This window comes from Euprymna scolopes, chromosome 9 (assembly GCF_053919585.1).
Source record: "Euprymna scolopes isolate OS-2025 chromosome 9, ASM5391958v1, whole genome shotgun sequence".
NCBI classification, from domain to species: Eukaryota; Metazoa; Mollusca; class Cephalopoda; order Sepiida; family Sepiolidae; genus Euprymna; species Euprymna scolopes.
In genome coordinates, this window is record NC_136490.1 from 167,260,002 (window position 1) to 167,278,830 (window position 18,829).

Consider the following 18,829-nt stretch of genomic DNA (forward strand, 5'->3'; position numbering starts at 1 on the left):
CGGGAGGGAATTTCAAAGCCTAGCAGTTTTGGTGAAGAAACTATTAGAGTAGAAGGCTTTCTGGCGTCTGGGATCTCTACTATGTAGGGGTGGGATTTTGATGCTTGTCAGGTTTATCGACGGTATTTACTCCGAGGGGGTACAAGGATTTGTAGTTCCTCGGAGCATCCACCATTAAAATACTCGTAAAACAGGCAGAGGGATACAACATTTTGTCGATGGGACAGAGCGTGAAGCTTAGATGACAGTTCAGGACCTATCAGGTTGGTAACAGTCTTTTGAACACTGTCCAGAAATGAGAGACAAGTAGCAGATGCACCAGCCCAAATGTAACAGTAATACTCCATACATGGGCGAATAGTGGTCTTGTAGAGGTACAAGATACATATGGTCTACTTGTATTGCATGTCTGGTATTCTGCACAACTACTTGTCCAGCACCCCCTCACTCACCCACCCTAACTGAAACTTTTAAATAAAATAAAATGAAATGACAGCTCAAGCAAAAGTTACGTTTAAACCAGGACCAAACTCAAAGAAAACCAACCTGCCTCCTCCCTTGAGGCTTGCATTTACTAATATCCGCGGGCTTAGAACTAACTTAGATGATGTTGAGTCATTTCTCCTTGTAAACACCCCGGATATCTTAGCATTAAGTGAAACTTACCTTCACTCCTCTATTCCCTCTAACCACTTTAACATGCCTGGTTATCTCCCACTCTACCGTAAGGACTCGGACAGACATATGCATGGACTTGGAGTCTATATTCGAAACACCCTCCCCCTAACTAGAGAAATAAAACTAGAATCAGAGGGCCAGGCCTTTATGTGCTTCAGACTAAATATGCAACACAATATTAGCTACTTGTATTTTCTCTACCGCTCTCCCTCAAACCAAGACTGTACCCTAATAAACAAAGTCTCAGACAGCATAGATATAGCACTCTCCCTCGATACTAGCGCACAAATACATGTAATTGGTGACTTCAATGTCCACCACAGTAACTGGCTAGGATTCTCTAATCACACAGACGTAGCTGGTAGCGCAACACATAGCTTCTCTATATCCCATTCCCTATCTCAGTTGGTTACATTTCCGACACGTTTCCCAGACCAGCAAGATCAACACGCCTCACTTCTAGATCTCTTTCTGACAACGGTTCCCAATGACTGTACAACAAATGCCCACAGCCCACTCGGGAATGCTGATCACGCTGTGATAATGGTAGAAATCAGCCTAAATTCTCGCCCTAAAACTGAAGACCCACTACTCAAAACAACGAGGTATTACAAAAAGGCTGATTGGGAAGCCATCAGGGCGCTCATCAGAGATACCCCATGGCAAAATATCTTTACTCTTCCAGCGGAACAGTGTGCAAATGAGACCACTGAATGGTTAAAAACTGCTATTGAAGCACATGTTCCCGCACGGAAATTCTATAGCAAGCCCCTCTCTCCCCAATGGTTTACTTCTGCTTGTGCAGCTGCCATTTGTCAAAGGCAGCATGCGTTCCGCAGATTCAACCGACATAAGTCCAGCTCAAATAAACAGAAGTTTATAGAAGCTAGAAATAATTGTAAGAGAGTGATAGACACAGCTAAGACATATTACTCTGAAACCACCAGAAAACGCATCGAAGCACAGAAATTAGGAACCCGGGATTTTCGGAAAATCTACAACAGCGTAGTAAATAATGGACAGTCAACTATTCCCCCACCATCAAACAATCATGAGGTTGCTTGCACGGCAACTGACAAGGCTAATCTGCTTGCCAGTCAGTTTGCCTCAAACTCCACACTGAACTCGGTACACCATTCACTCCCTGATTTTCCTCTGCGAACAGACGCCACACTAGACGATTTGAAAATCACCCCTTCTCAGGTACATGCTATTATAAAAAACCTAGACACCTCAAAAGCATGTGGACCAGATCTCATCCCGGCTGTGCTATTAAAAAAATGCTCTGCCGAGGTTGCTCCAGTTCTCTCCAAACTTTACAATAAACGCCTTAACGAATCTTGTTTTCCCGACTGCTGGAAAACCGCCTCTGTGGTACCAGTCTTCAAGAATTCTGGTGAAAGAACTGACCCACTAAATTATTGCCCCATTAGCCTCCTCCCGCTTTTCGCCAAAATATTTGAGTCCTTAGTTAATCAAGCCCTAGTCCAGCACCGAACAGCTGCTAAACTCCTGACTGACAAGCAATATGGATTCAGGCAAGCCTGTTCAACAGCAGATATCTTAACTGTAGTTTCTAAAAGTATATACCGTTCATTGGATAAAACAGGGGAGGGTAGAGCGGTGGCCATTGATATATCTAAGGCTTTTGACAGGGTATGGCACGATGGTCTTCTAAGGAAAATTAGATCATATGGAATCACTGGAAGAATTCATAATGTAATTAAATCCTTCTTAAGTAATAGAAAAATCAAAGTTGTCCTCGACGGTCGTACATCCAAACAATATGACATAAATGCGGGAGTACCTCAGGGGTCTATCCTTGGACCTCTATTATTCCTGATATTCATAAACGACCTCCCTGAAAAAATTGTTTCGGAGATGGGTATATTTGCCGATGACACCACTCTCTATTACAGATATGAGGGGAAAACAAATGAACATGTATCCAAGGAAATGGCAGAAACACTAGAGGATGACCTCCAATCCGTAGTGGAATGGGGACAAAAATGGTTGGTCACATTCAATGCTGCTAAGACTAAGCTTGTTTCCTTCAATAACTACAAGAAACCTTCTCTACCACCAACAGCAATGGCCAAGAACACATTACCTGAAAGTACTTCTTTTAAACTCCTCGGCCTAACGTTTACAGGGAATATGAACTGGAATAGATACATTGAGAGCATTGCCAAGGCTGCTGCAAGGAAGGTTGGCTCCCTCTACCGTGCTAGAAAACTACTTACGCCTGCCAGTATCCTATACCTCTATAAGGCAACCATTCGCCCATGTATAGAGTACTGTTGTCACATCTGGGCTGGTGCATCTGCTGCTTGTTTCTCGCTCCTGGACAGGGTTCAAAAAAGAGTCGCCAACCTGATAGGTCCTGAACTGTCATCTAGGCTTCAGCCTCTGTCCCATCGACGAGATGTTGCATCCCTCTGCCTGTTCTACAAATACTTTAATGGTGAATGCTCTGACGAACTGCAAACACTTGTACCTCCCCGATGTAACTACCCCCGACAAACCCGACAAGCTACTAAGTCTCATCCCTTTACAGTAGAGATCCCTAGGTGCAAGAAAGCCTTTTACTCCAATAGTTTCCTCCCCAGAACTGCGGGTCTTTGGAACTCCCTTCCGGGATTCTGCTTTCCCAAGTGCAATGATATGCAGAAGTGGAAGTGTAATGTTAACAAACATCTTTCCACTCATCTCCCTTCATAATGACCTCGCTAATTAAGTCCCTGATAGTAGCCCCCTGCTTCAAAGTGGCACTGTGCCTTGTTTGGGGTGAAAATTGAATAATAAAAAAAAAACACGGAAGAGAAGGCCCACCTTCCTCGCAGCAGCCGCGACAATGCCCTCGATGTATCTGTACCAGCTCACGTTCCCTGTGAACGTTAAGCCGAGGAGTTCGAAAGAAGTACTTTCAGTTTATGTATCTTTAGCCATAACTATTGGTGGTTTAGAAGGTTTCATGTAATTATTAAAAGAAACAAGCTTAGTCTTGGCAGCATTGTATGCTAGCACCCATTTTTCTCCCTATTCCACTACACACTGGAGATCCTATTATATGGCTTCTGTCGTTGCTTTAAATATGTATCCATTAGTTCCCCTCTTGTGCCTGCTATAGATCGTGGTGTCGTCCGCAAATATATTCATCTTAGAGACAATTTTATCAGGGAGATCATTTATGAATATCAAGAAAAAAAAAGGCCCAACACTCAACCCCTGAGGAAAACCCATATTTATATCTTTAGTTTATTCTTCTTTCTATCTATCATCTATATTTATTCCCATAATTTCCGACAACGCAACTTACTGTGTTCCAAAATAAACCTCACGCATCGAATATGTCTGTAGAAATGGAATCTCCTTCACTCGTTCCAATGCACTGAGTTACCGTTTGTTTTGTATTGTCACCTGTTCACCGTCTGTATCGCAAACAAAAAGAACTCCCCCACTCTTCCAAGCGACCTGCTTTATATTTCATTCACCCGCGTGAATCTCGCGATATCACGTGAGACTGTTTCTGTAAAATATCGCAGACGCAATCTTGGTTTCTCATTTTCCTGTCCGATGCGCATGACAGACACGTGGGTGCTTCACAAGTAGGCCGTTTGTATGTCCGTTTGTATTTTCCCCACAATTTTACACACGTGTTTCTGTCGTTGTTTGTCTCTCCGTTTTTTTTAAATTTTTTTACCCCACAGTGCATTTTTTTCTATCGCCGCACATGAGTCAAAACAGTTCTGGTGGCGTTCTTTGGTCAACCATGTGTTGTCTTTTTTTTATCAACCTTTTCTTTTCCTACATTGACATTATCGCGCTCGTTTCAACATGCTTCAACCACTTCTTCTTTCTCCGCTTTTCTGACTACGAGATCTATTTTTTATTTTCCTTTTCTCTCCTTCTTCTTCCCATCGCGTCAGCGCGTGCACATTTGCCAATTTGTATAGGTGCTTTAAAAATGGCTGCTGCTATTCTCGTCTGTTGACATTCTCTTACAATAAGAACGTGCCGTTTCGTTACACATATATAGCGAAACAGTACTGTATGCGGATGACTATAATGCTCTCTATCTTGAGTTGAGCATATTGGGAAGTGATATACAAACTGCCATTATTTGTGTAAACAAATCGAGCGGAGGCATTTAGACGATGTCAAAACATCGTTAAATTCATTACCCTCACAACAGCAACCATATAGCGTAATGGTGAGAAGCCTTTACTGTCATTTGGGTGGTCGAGTTTCGATCATGCTTGAGGAAGTTGCCTGTCTAGCCGCACTGATGAGCTGTGAAACAGCACTGTATGTGTATGACTATATATATATATATATATATATATATATATATATATATATATATATATATATATATATATATATATATTAGTCCTCGCACGAAAGAGCAGAACACAAAATGTTTTAAATAATAATAATAATAATAGAATAACAATAACAAAGGCTTTCGCTGGCGAGGACTACTATTGAGCGTAACCAGTTATACAATCCTTTTGAAATTTTACTCTCTATTTTTCTCGTTATGTACTGAATATGTGTTAATGAAACCTATATGAAATATGTTCCTTATAAAATTGTAAAGATTTTCTATTCTGAAAAAAGTTTTAAAAAAATTTAATCTAAAAGATTTATTTTAAAGTTTTTTCTCATTATTCAGACATGTATGACAAAGAGGGAGCTGCAAAAAAGAGTTGTGGTGTGAGGAGAAATACAAACTGAAACAGAGAGAATATTCAGACCTGTAATAATACAAAGAGGGGGATTGCAAAAATGAGTTGTGGCGTGAGGAGAAATACAAACTGAAATAGAAAGTAGGAGAGTTTTTATAAATACATGCAAACCATATTCATTTATTTTAAAATCCAAATTAATAAATTAAATAAAATATAATCTTAAAAAGATACGATGCAAGTAAGAAAAGCATTTCATCCAAGGCATGAAAATTGTTAAACAAAATGTTTAGATATAGGCTTTAAAAATAAAGGTACAAGATTCAATTTGAAATTTATTTATCTTCAAATTGCACTTTTATACATTTTACAAAGTAAGGTATTACATTTTTATACCTTACTTTGTAAAATTTATAAAAGTGCACTTTGAAGATAAATAAAATTCAAATTGAATCTTGTACCTTTATTTTTAAAGCCTATAGTAAAAACATTTTGTTTAACAATTTTCATGCCTTGGATGAAATGCGTTTCTAACTTGTATATAGATATCTTCTCTCTCTCTCTCTCTCTCTCTCTCTATATATATATATATATATATATATATATATATATATATATGAGAAAAGATATGTAGATAATAGTTTAAGAAACATTAGATATTTAAGACAACATATTAATAAGGATGAGAGTGATTTCAAAAGTAGAAATAAATGAGATGGAATTTGAAAGATGAATGTTTCGGATCAGAAAAAGAGAAAAATCAGCATTAACAAGGAAGACACCACGGATGTTATATACTTTTAAATCTATATCAAATTTGTGTAGTTTTCACTGCTTTTACTTTTGTATAATGCTGATTTTTTTTATCCTCTTCTGATGAAAAACATTTAGCTTTTAAAATGCCATGCCTTAAAAAGCCCTTCCCCCGCATTTCCTTCTCACTTATTGTAATTACCCTCATCTTTACTGACATGATAACGTAGTAAAGTTCTAATATAACTTTAGTTATTATCTTCCTATCTTTTTTATAAACTGCACCGGGTACAGTTTCATCTATTTAGACAGGTTAGCGTCCGCAAAAATCTATTTTCACAAGTTAATTTAGTGTATATATATTATTGCATATTGATTTATTTATATATATTATTACATTGTGGACAAACGAAAAAGAGAGCGAAGGAGAACACAGAGGAAGAGGGGGAAAAAGAAAGAGGAAATGGAAGGAAAAAGAATTATTTTAAAGAAACACTTCTCGGCAAATCCTCATGGCTGATTATGGCGAATGAATCCCATCTGAATAATGAAAAAAAGTGACAGCCTTAACTTTGATGGACGTAGAATACATACCAAAACTAAACAAGCAAACATGTTGACAGCAGACATGAGAAGTAAGTAGAGACGAAAAGTTAACAAAATGACACAAAAAATATATGACTTAATAAAAAAATAATAAGTCAGCATCTAAATTCGTTGTCATAAAAACTGCTTTCGTCAAACGATGTTTGACCGGTAAATTTTATAAGTGAGATTCGTCGAAGGAGACGAGGGCGACGATGTGTCCAGATTTGTAGACATGACTGTAGAACATAGTGGAGCAATGTGAACAAACATGCAAAGGACGAAATGTAATCAGAGTTTTTTTTTTCTGTTTCGATTTACTCAAAACCGCACACACCTCGTCTTCTCATGTATCGTTCTCTTCTTCCTCTTCTACTTCTTGCTCTTTTTCTTCTTTTTTCTTCTCAGTCGTCAGAAGCGTCGTCTTTGTCTTGACTACGTTTTTCCTTCTCCCTTCTTGCTCACCGTGACCCGTTTTTATGCTAAGCTGAACTCTTGTGTGTGCGAGAGAACACGAGATTTTGCGTGATTACTTGGCAATATTAACCGGCCGCCGCCATCTTGCCATTTTTCTTTGGACGTGCCCGCTTTGCAGAGTGCACACCTCGAGCGTTTGTCAGGTAAGCCCGTCTGTTCGCAATTTATTACACACGAAAAACTAAAACAACGAAACTTGTCGATGCAAAGGCTACGAGTAAATTGAACTGCGAGATACTTCGAGATATGAAACGTTGAAATCCTCACAAAAAAGAACGATTTGTATATCTGAGCCACCTCTTGCTTTCACTCATTGTCTCATCGAATAGATATTTTGTTCTGTTATTTTTGTTATTTTTGTTTTACCTTTTTTATTTATAGATATATTTTTTCGCTCGGCATTTTCGGATGTTATCATAAAATTCCCCCATCCCTATGATTTGTTTTTATCCATTTTTTTTTTTTATCCTCCTTCCCTCATAGTCTATTTTTTATAATAAACTTGCTATAAAGATTAACTGTTGTGTTTGCGTTCCGTTCCTTCACGGTGCTGTTCGTTTGTCTACTCTATATTTTATGGGCCTTGGAAGAGTCGAGAAGATCACCAAGATGACCCCCCCCCTACAATGCGCCTCCACCGAGTATTAGCCGAGCCCCCTCCCTAGCGCTGGTGAAAAGGCATGCTCACAGTTCCGAACTAGTATCGAGGCGGTAATTGAAGCTGAAAGCGGCTACATTGAATAGATGTTAACTCTACTACATAATCAATAAGGTGAATTGAATTTTTCAATAAAAGTTTAAAAAAAAACTGTAGTGGTGTTTTCTTTAGGGCGACACTTTTATCATTCCACCCTGTAAAAAGACAAGTCAACATTACACTTCTCATTATGTTGAGGTGTTAGTTGTTGAATAAATGACGAGAAAGACACAGTAACAATTTAATAAATAAGTATTAACTAAAATACATAAAAGAGGTAATGGCACACTATCTTTGCTCATGGCAGGACTAGTTGTTAACGACCATCCGATTCGTGTGTCTGTGTCCGACTCTCTGATAAACTGCTTCTACTTCCTCGGAAGTGACGTGATGGACGAAAGTGAGGTCATGGAATAGTCCATTATTCATGGTAATAGGGTTTAGATGCTTCGTTGATTTAAAGGTGATTAGAGGAAGAGTTATAGCTTCATATATTTTTGGGCAGAGCAATAAATAACTCGAAAAATCTTAGCAGTGTCAAAGCATTTATAGCCAATAGTGTGTGGAATGTGATCGGCGAAGGGAGGACAGGAATCGCATAATGACTTTTTTGTTAAAATTCTAAGTCAGAATGCGAGATACAACGACTGATTATCCCAGAAAAAATTATTATTATTATTACTATTTCATTCACTAATAGTTTTCACAGAGTTCATCATCAGAGATCGTTCACTGATTATAACTGGAGTCTGGGTGACATCAAGTCTCCCCAAATTTCCAGTAATCTTCACCGCTTTTGACAACCTTTGCAAATAAATTTGCGTTATCGCAACAGGCGATTTGTGTTGATCTCTCGTTGGTCATTGGTCTTCACTGGAATTTTAGTAGCAATAAGCCAACCCAACGCCTCAGTCAGCTCAGTATTTATTCAGTGGAGGTTTGGTAAGTGCTTTTATTATTATTATTATTATTATTATTATTATTATTATTATTATTATTATTAGCTAACATGGAGCTTTCACACAAGTCAACAAACGATCTGATTGGAGACCTGTGGTGTTCTCTGGAAGCTGAGTGACAAAAAGTCTCCCCAGACGTCCAGCTCTCTCCTCCTTCGATAGCATTCGCAAATGAATTTGCATCATCGCAACAGCCTCTTACCAGTGATTTCTCACTGGCAGTGGCCATTGGTTTATACTGGAATTTGAGTGGCACTAAGCCTCCCCAAGATCCCTGTTCTCTTCACACTTGTCCAGCGGAGGTCTGGCCAGTGCTCCCTCCTCGGTCTTTCCATCCTTCTTGACCCTTCTAGCCTATTTGGTATCATTTTTCTATTGGGGGAACGGTGGTGAAACAATGGAGGGGATGCATGATGGGGGTGTAGAACATATAGTTCTGCAGCTTCGGTGTTCTTCATTCCCTGTAACGCTTCTTCGTTATATTGTCTTGCGTTATTTTCCGCATTCAAGGGTTTTCCTTAGTATTCCACCCATTTTCATTATCGTTAGGCGTTGTATTTTTGCAGCTATTCATATGATTCCACTTTCTTCCATTCTTTTTTCCAGGTTTTTCGGAATTGTTCCTAGTGCTCCTACTATTATCGGTACTATTTTGATTTTCTTCATCATCCAAATCCCTTTTAACTCTCTGGCTAGTTCTGTGTATTTGCTTTGTTTCTCCTTTTCTTTCATACTCACCCTGTGGTCAGCTGGGACAGCAAAGTCTACGATTTGACAGGATTTTTCTTTCTTGTTAATTATTACGACATCTGGTCTTCTAGCTTGAATAGGTTTGTCCGTTAGTATGTCCATGTCTCATAGGATTTTGTGGTTCTCGTTTTCGAGTGCTGTTGTGGGTTTATGCTTGTACCATTTATCTGTACGCTCAAAATGCGGCCGTTTGCACAATTGCCAGTGCACCGCCCTCCCACTTGATCATGCCTGTTTTTGTATTCCTTTTGGGCCAGTTTGCTGCATTCACTTACTATATGGTTTATCGTTTCGTCTCTTTGTCCACAGAGTCCGCATTTGCTGTTTTCTTGTGTTTTATCGATCCTTTCTTTGATATGATTTGTTCTTATCGAGTTATCTTGTGCTGAAGTTATTAAAGATCAAGTTTCTCGGTTTATATGTCCTTTTTGCATCCATGGCCAGGTGTTTTCGTTATTCTCATCTTTTGTCATTTTTATGAATCTTCCGTGGAGTTGTTTCTCTTCACATTTCTCTTTTCTCATTTTGTCTTTTGTCTCTCTGTTTTCTGTTTTGTTGGTTTTCTCTGGGTCTCTCGTTGCCATAATTATCCTTTCAGTGCTTTGTATTATGTATTTTTCTAGTTCTTTTTTTGTGTCCTTCGGACAGTCTTCTATAGAGAGCAGTTCTCTCCCGCCGTCTTTCCTTTTTACGTAGAGTCTGTCAATATCGTCCTTTGGGCGTAGTGCATTATGCATGGTCATGAGTTTCCAGGTTTTCTGGTCGAGCTGTCTCAGTTCTTCTTTTGTCCATCCTATAAACGGTCCAGAGTATCTCACTAGTGACACGTCCCATGTATTTATATATTTTATTAGGTTTCTACTATATAATTTGGTTTCCAGGAGTTTTCTTGTTCTTCTGAGATATTCCTTTCCAATTTTCTCTTTCATTTCTGTTGCTCTGATTGTGTCCGCTTCCAGAATTCCCAAGTATTTATAGTCGTCTTGTTCCCCTAGTGCCCTCATTTCTGTTTGGTTGGGTAGTTCCATACCTCCTGTAGTTTTCAGTTTTTCCTTTCTTATAATTAGTAGTGCGAACTTTTCCATTCCAAATTCCATTTAGATATCTTGGCTAAAGATGCTGATAGTGTAAATTAGTGTCTCTAGCTCATTGCAAAAAGTTTCAGATCGTCCATGTACATCAGGTGGTTCATTTTTTCCTCTGTATTAGGGGGACTTGTATCCGGCTTGGCACTTTCTCAGAATACTATTCAATGGTGGGATCTTTCTATCGATCCAGTAAATATCTCACTGCTGATGCTATTCTCTATCTATATAAGAGCCAGGTACGTCCAAGGATGGAATACTGTTGCCACATCTGGGCAGGAGCTGCTAGAAAGGACTTGTCCTGCCTTGATAGAGTTCAAAATAGACTTCGAAGCCTCGTAGGAGATGTCCTTTTCTCTTCCTTGCAACCTCTATCTCACAGAAGAGATGTTGCGAGTTTTTCTCTGATGTATCGTTATTTTCATGGAAAGTGTTCGACTGAGCTTCAATCTATGGTCCCCCTCGCAAAACTTTCTCAAGAAACACTCGTCTAGCTGTAAACACTATCGATAATTTCCCCCACTCTTTATCTGTGCCTAAACCTAAACGTAGATTCCATGAACAAAGCTTCTTTCTTAGAACTGCACGCCTGTGGAATTGTCTTCCGTTTTCCTGCTTTTCTGGCTGACTACAATATGGTTGTCTTCAAGTCTAACGTAAATAAGTTCTTGATGAGCCGTTCCATATAAGTTATCAAATTTAACAAATTTTCATTACTAATGATTATTATATTGCCCAATTTCTACTGTACACTCTTTAACCCTTATCCTTGAGTGGCCTCTTAGCCTTGATAATGAGTTGATACCTATGAAAAAAAAGAAAAAGTCCAATGTGAACAAGTTCTAATTGAATCGTCCCCCTAAGTAATCCAAGTTACAAAATTCCCACTGTTTACTATGCTAAAATCACAATGACTAATGTATACCTATTAACCCTTATCCTCGAGTGGCCTCTGGGCCTTGATAAGTGGTGACACCCTTGTAAAAAAAAAGGGCATCCTGGCTATGACGAACAGTAATGGTGATAATGAGTCTCCTTGGAAGATGCCTCTTTGTATGTTAATTTCTGTTATGTGTTGTCCATCAGCTGTCAGTTCCAGTCTCCATGTTTTCATTGAATTTTCTATTACATTGGTGATCCCGCTTTGTATTTTATAAATTTTTAGGCATTCTATTATCCATGCTTGGGGGATCCTGTCGTACGGTTTTTTGTAGTCGATCCATGCCATGGCTAAATTTTCCCTCCTCCTTTTCACCTCCTTTAGAATCTTTTGATCAACATGATCATGTGTTCCTCTTTTCCCTTTTTGGCATCCTTTCTGTTCCTCGAGGATGAGGCCACGGTTATTCAGTAAGTGGTAGATTTGTTCCCTCAGTTGTGCTGTCAGTATCTTCCACATGGTGGGTAGGCACGTTATTGGCCTATAATTGCTGGGGACGGTTCTTTTCTCCGTGTCCTTCTGTAGCAGTGTGGTTCTACCTTTTGTCATCCAGTCTGGCACGTTTGCTTCCTGTGTACAACTTCTCAGGTTTAAGGCTAGCCTTTTGTGTAAGGTTGTGAATTTTTTGAACTAGTATACATGTATGCCTTGGTGCTCTCCAGTTTGCCATTTTTCCTATGGTTTTCTTTAGGGTTTCCTTGTTGATTTCATTCACTGTTCCTTCTTCTATTTGTTGTATCTCTTCTTTCATGTCTTTCAGCCATTCGGCATTTCTATTGTGATCTCGTCGCTCTTCCCATATGTTACTCCAGTAGAGTTTTTTTCTGTCGGATTTGGTTGTTCTGTTTTTGTTTTTCCTCCGTTCGCATTTTGGTAGAATTGGCGTTCATTAGTTTCAAATGTTCCGTTTTGTTTGCATTGTTCAGATTTATATCTATACAGTCTCAATCTCGCTTCTTTTTCTTTTCTGTTTTGTCCAGTTCTTCATGTTTCCTGTTTTAGCCTCTCCCTGCCAGTTACATTTCCAATATTCCATTTTCTCCACATTGCTTTCTTCCTGTTGATCATTTTGGTTTCTTTTTTATGTTTCTGTATTTGGGTTTCTAGTCTTATTGCCCATCCAGGTTTTGTCGGTCTGCTTGTCCCGTGTTGTTTTTCTGATTTGAGTTTCATACTTAACATTTTTGCGCCTGCGTAAATGAGGTTGTTTAAGTCTGTGATTGTATTTGTTAGGATGTGTGGGAGGAGTTTGTTAACCTTCTCTGTTTCTGTTTTTAATTTCTTTTGCTCTTGGTTCTTTAATGATGGGAGTTTTATTTTTTCTTCGTTCATGAACTGTGTTATTTTATTTATTTCATTTGCTTCATTCATTGTTAGTTCTGTCCATTGTTCCTGGTTCCAACGTTTGTCGTCTTCGGTCTTCGTAGGTCCTGGGCTTTGGTGTTTTTATTTGTGAGGCTTCAACTTGAGGGTTTTTTCTACGGGCAGTTCAGTTGGGGGGTGTTTCTTGTTCAGTTTCATCATTTATTTTTCGCTGAATTTCTGCTAGTTCTAGTTTAGAGAGCCAACCTTTCTTGAGTATCAGTCTTGCTTTGTCCGCAATTCTTTGTTCTGTCGCTTGGTGGTCATTGGAGAGGTCCCATAGTTCTTTCATTCGTTTCCAATAACCTATATATCTATATTCAATATTCTTGTTGTTGTTGTTGTCATTATTATTACTTTTATAGAAAAATGCTAAAATACAGACCTTCCTGGAGAAAGGTTCTGTGGAACACATTACCGTGAGACTACTTCCTAACTAATTTTTTTCATTGGCGTACACCAAATGTAATGAAATGCAATTTATATCACTAACCAATGTTGGTAAACCCATAATGTTCTTCATCTTTTAGCTGACCAATCATCCTCGATCATTAACCTTTATGTTGGCCGGTTCTTGGCCTGGGTAAGTGGTGATCTAATATTAAAAAGATAAACTTACAGACAATCGAACATCGAATAAAACACAAAAGTAAAGTATGTGACAGAAGTAAATATATCAACCGAAATGTCGACTTCATTCGTCAAAGGTCACGGGTTCAACAAGCAACATCTATTAATAGAACAAATTGACTGAGACCGGATTAATTCTGTTTTTTTTTTTTTCAGTCTGATTTGTGATTTCGGTTCAGTGTTACTCAGGATTAAGCACCATGATCCACTGAAGTCGAATCGTGTTAACCGATAAAAGAAACAAATGGTGATGAATATGATCATCTATTTATTGAGGCGGAAGTGATAATTTTGTTTGCTCCGTCATTTGTCCCTGTATCTTTTCTTATTACATTGCATCCCAAATAAATTCTTGTACTCATCTAAGCATCTTATTAATCTGACAAAGTCAGCATTACTCATACGAAAATAAGTTGTTCACTTCCACAGAAAAGCTTTTTCTTCCTCTAAATCCATCAATATTCAAACCATGCATGCCTGGCATAAGGCCACGTCAATATTTTCCAGCTATACTTGATAATTTAGTGAGTTAGAAAGGAAACACAAAGAAATGGTTAGTTGTAGATGATCACATGAGAAGTGAACAGAGATTTAGAAATAAATTATGTAAATTAGTCGGTGAGAAAGATTCAACCCCCTTCATCATCCTCCCCTCTCCTCATAATCATCTTCGGTTCACATCCGTTTTGCATGCTCATATTCATTTATCTTTGTCAGGTCTTTAATTCTTTTTCTCTCAAGACAATTCTCATCACTTCTTCCCATGTTTTCATTGCTTTTCCGCTGTTAATTTGTTACTGTTTTTATTTTACATCCATTAACTAAAGAACTCCCATCCATTATTTCAATGTGACCATACTATAGGAAGTTTTTTTTTCGCACACATTTTCCTATAATGCCATGATTTAATTTTTCGTAGAATCAACAGATATATATCTATTTTTAACGCTTACGTTATACATGCATCGTATCACTCTCATAAAACTTCTCTGCATGCAACGCATGTCCTCTACTCTCACAGGTCCGATTTCACTTCTATATATCATCATACTGTATGCACATGCCTAATAAGCTCTCTCCTTGATCGACAGCCGTAGTGCCCTGCTAGTTAATACAAACAGTTCCTTGACTTTACAGGATCCATTTTCTAACGGTCGCAATCTCCCTAACACCTACTTCAATGATATTACTTAGGTAAAAAAAAAAAAACAAAACAAAACTTGTGGTCAAGTTCAATAGCTTCGCAATCAAGGCAATTTATTCATATCTCATTTTTTGTTCATCTCCATTGTCTTACACTTTTTGTAAGCAAAGTATACCAATAATTTCATTAAACAATGGCGTATACTACAAATCGAAATGGTAATTAAAGGTCATAAAACGTATGAAGAAACCAACGGTTTATAGAATTAATAAACTAATATGAAACACTTCTATATCACTTGTGCTCATCAATTCATCCCAAGAAATATTCGAGGTAATAAGAATACAATATAAGATTCGAGGTTATAAGAAGAAGTTCAGGCATGGAATCCAGATACAACCGTTTAAACGAACATGAGAAAAGATGATATACGGTGACAACAGTTATAACGTTAAAAAAATATATGCCAGCTTCCAACTAAGATCAAGAGCACTTGGATATTTTAGTCAAGATTTCTTCATCCGACGATACAAAACTGGAAAAATATTTTTTAAACGTTTGTTCATTGAAAACTTGGCATATTTTCATTGATATGTAAGCGTCTACTCTGATTAGGGCCATATATAAGGGGCATCCTAAGAAGGGTGTTGTGCAACAAGATATTTTTCCACATTAAATTTACATTTCTGTATGTTGGTATAGTCAGACAAGCAGGGGTAAGGAGGGAATTTCAAAGGTATCTATCAACACCAAACGAACCAAACTGCTTGTTTCCTCGTTTGCATATTGTGTATAATCGCTGTTTGTTTCCTCGTTTGCATTTCGTATAATCGCACCGCTATTTTAAAGTAAATTCGTTGAAAAATAATTACTTTAATATACAAACAAAATCAAAAGAAAGATACATTTTATTAAAATTTGCTTTCAGCGGTTTTTTGAAGAAAAAAGATAATTTCCTTTTGCTTTGAAATGAATTTATTTATGATGTTATTATGTGCGAGTGAATAAATACGAAATACCATAATACGCCAGATCACTGAAGTTAAGTAACGTTGAAGCAGGTTAGTACCAGATGGGTGATCGTTAAGGAATTCTAGATGCTGTATGTAATCTCCGATTATTTTGGCATTGTTACCAGTCGTCCTGAACTTTCACTTGTCACTAATATTTAACAACGCTGACTCAGCAAAGGTGTGGGTAGAGATTGCGTAACTCTTGCCACACAAAAAATCATCTACGCGCAGTATCCTTACAATGAGTATCCATAGTTTGTCAAACTGGAGATAGCGCCGATACTTACAAAGTTATTTAAGCGTCGTCTTAAGGAGAAATGCTTCCCAACACCTTGGAAAATCTCATCAGTAGGCCCTGTATTTAGAAATTCAGGTGATCGCTCAACTCCCTCTCAGTATAGACCAAAACAATCTCCTGTGCGTCATGAGTAAGCTGATGGAATCTGTGTTTAATAGAGAAATAATCATTTCTCCCATCGTTTGATGCAGCTCCGGAGACTGTTTTTGTAGAACACCCCAGATTGGTCCTCCAACCACGACGTGACTTCAGAAATCAAGCCTGCATCATCTGGGAAACCACTTTCCTTTCAAAAACAACTTTATGGCTAGGAAGAGGTGAAAATCAGAGGGTGCAAGGTCACGAGAGTAGGGAGGATGGGGGAGGATTCCATAACCGTGCTTCTGATCTGGCGATATGCATGTTGTGGACCGAAGCGTTGTCCTGCAGGAGAAGGGTACCTTTGCTGATCTTGCCCCGCCTCTTGATTTTGATAGCTTCCCTTAATTTTCTCAAAAGTGAAGCATAATAGGCTCCTGTAATTGTGGTACCCTTTGCCAGGAAATCTGTCATCACTATTCCGTCCTGATCCCAGAAGGCTGTGAGCATGACCTTGCCAGCGGAGAGCAGCACCCTTGCCTTCTTTGGTGGTGGTGAGTCCAAGTGCTTCCACTGCATTGACTGGGCTTTGGTCTCTGAATCATAGTGATGGACCCAGGTTTCATCCTATGTAATTAGTCTTTTGAAAAACTTTCGCACATCTCCAAATTCATCCTCGAGCACTTGACGGGTTCTCGCTTCTGGAATGGTGTGAGCAACCTGGGAATCCATCTGGCAGACACCTTATGCATATGCAAATGGTCATGAATGATAGTTTCCACATACCCTGTACTAATCTTGACATCTTGGGTTATTTGGCGAATAGTAATGCGCCGATCTTCCAAAATGGCAGCCTCAACTTGACGGACAGATGCCTCATCACTGGCAGAAAGGGGGCGACCAGGTCTAAGAGCTGTTTCCACAGGCTTCCAGCCATGTTTGAATTCACAATGCCAGCGTTTTACAAGGTCATATGATGGGGCATTATCACCATCAGTTTCTTTCATTTCATCAAAAGTATCCTGTGGTGTGCGTCCTTTCAAATACAAAAACCGTATCTGTTCGACATTCAACAGGCTCCATTTCACACCTGACTCAGTTCAAACACCTGTAAAACAGAAACCACAATTAGTTCAGATCTGTAATTTGCCACATAACCCGTAGAGATATAAATCTTTGCACCTGAAAATTTCAGCTATATCAGACAACTGGAAGTGGGTCAGGGGCATTACTTATTGCACGCCCCTCGTATATCTGGAAATATCTTCTCAATTATTAAATCTTTTCTCTCTGATAGGTTCATAAGAGTAGTGGTTATGGGCAGAAATCAGAAGCACTCAGTATTAATGCCGGAGTTCCTCAGGTGTCCATCCTGGGCCCCAATATCTACCTGATCTACATTAATGATATTCCAAATCACATCCTTACATCATTCGTAAATATTTATGCTGACGACACTACCATCTATGGCAGCATACCAAAGACCTTAAACGACCAAGTTCTCTGATCCTCTCTCCTCTAATATTGAGCACGTGGTACAATGGGAAAAGAGATGGCTAGTAACTTTTAATGCATCTAAGACTGGGCTTTTATCTTTACATCATCAACGCTCTGATCCCCATCTGGCATCAACTGAAATGAACGGCTCTCATTTTGGGGAGGCTTCATGCTTTTGGGCTTGACCTTTACTCCCGATCTGAAATGGAATACGTATATCAAATCCATTGCCAAGGTCGCTGGAAAAATGGTGGGATCCATCTACCGCCCAGAACATATCTCACTCCTGAAGCAATTCTCTACCTATACAAAAGCCAGTTATGGCCAACGATGGATTAATGTTGCCTCATCTGGGAAGGACCTGCTATATGTATCTTATCCTGCCACGAGAGAGTTAAAAACAGACTTCGTAGCTTAGTGGGGGATGCCTTTTACTCTTCCCTGCAAATTCTTTCTCACAGAAAAGACGTTGCGAGCCTGTCTCTGATTTATCGTAATTTTTATGGCTCATCTGAGCTTCAATCTATGCCCCCCTCGTCAAACATTTACGAAAAACACTTGTCTAACCAAAACCACAATCAATATTTCCCGCACTCTTTATTTGTGCCTAAACCTAAATGTAGATTCCATGAACACCGCTTCTTTCTTAGAACTGCACACCTGTGGAACTCTCTTCCGTTAGTCTGTCTTCCATCTGACTACACTCTGATTGTCTTCAAGTCCAACATAAACAAGTTCTTGATGAACCGTCCCCCTAAGTAATCCGATTTACAAAATTTCCACTACTTTGTAATCACATTGACCAATGCATACTTATCAAAACCTTACCTCGAGCAGTCTCCGGGCCTTGATAAGTAGTGATTCCTGTGTAATAAAAAGCTACCGTATACGAAACACCATTGATGTATACTAGAAAATAAATAGATCATGTGTATATTTTTACACGGGTCGTATCGTCTTTTGTGTGCATATACGCTGGTGCTGCCATTTGTCAAGTGCGCGTGTCTTTAATATATGTGTAAAATACTTATTGTCAGTACGTACGTGTGTGTTTAACACATTTAATCATCACCAGCGTACCTGCTCTTTTAAAAGCGTCGGCGACAACGGCTCTCAAAATTGTAGAGCCATGGACATTTCGATACGACAAGTAAAGACGGTAGTTTCCTGTTGCTTTCCTTCTTGATTCGGG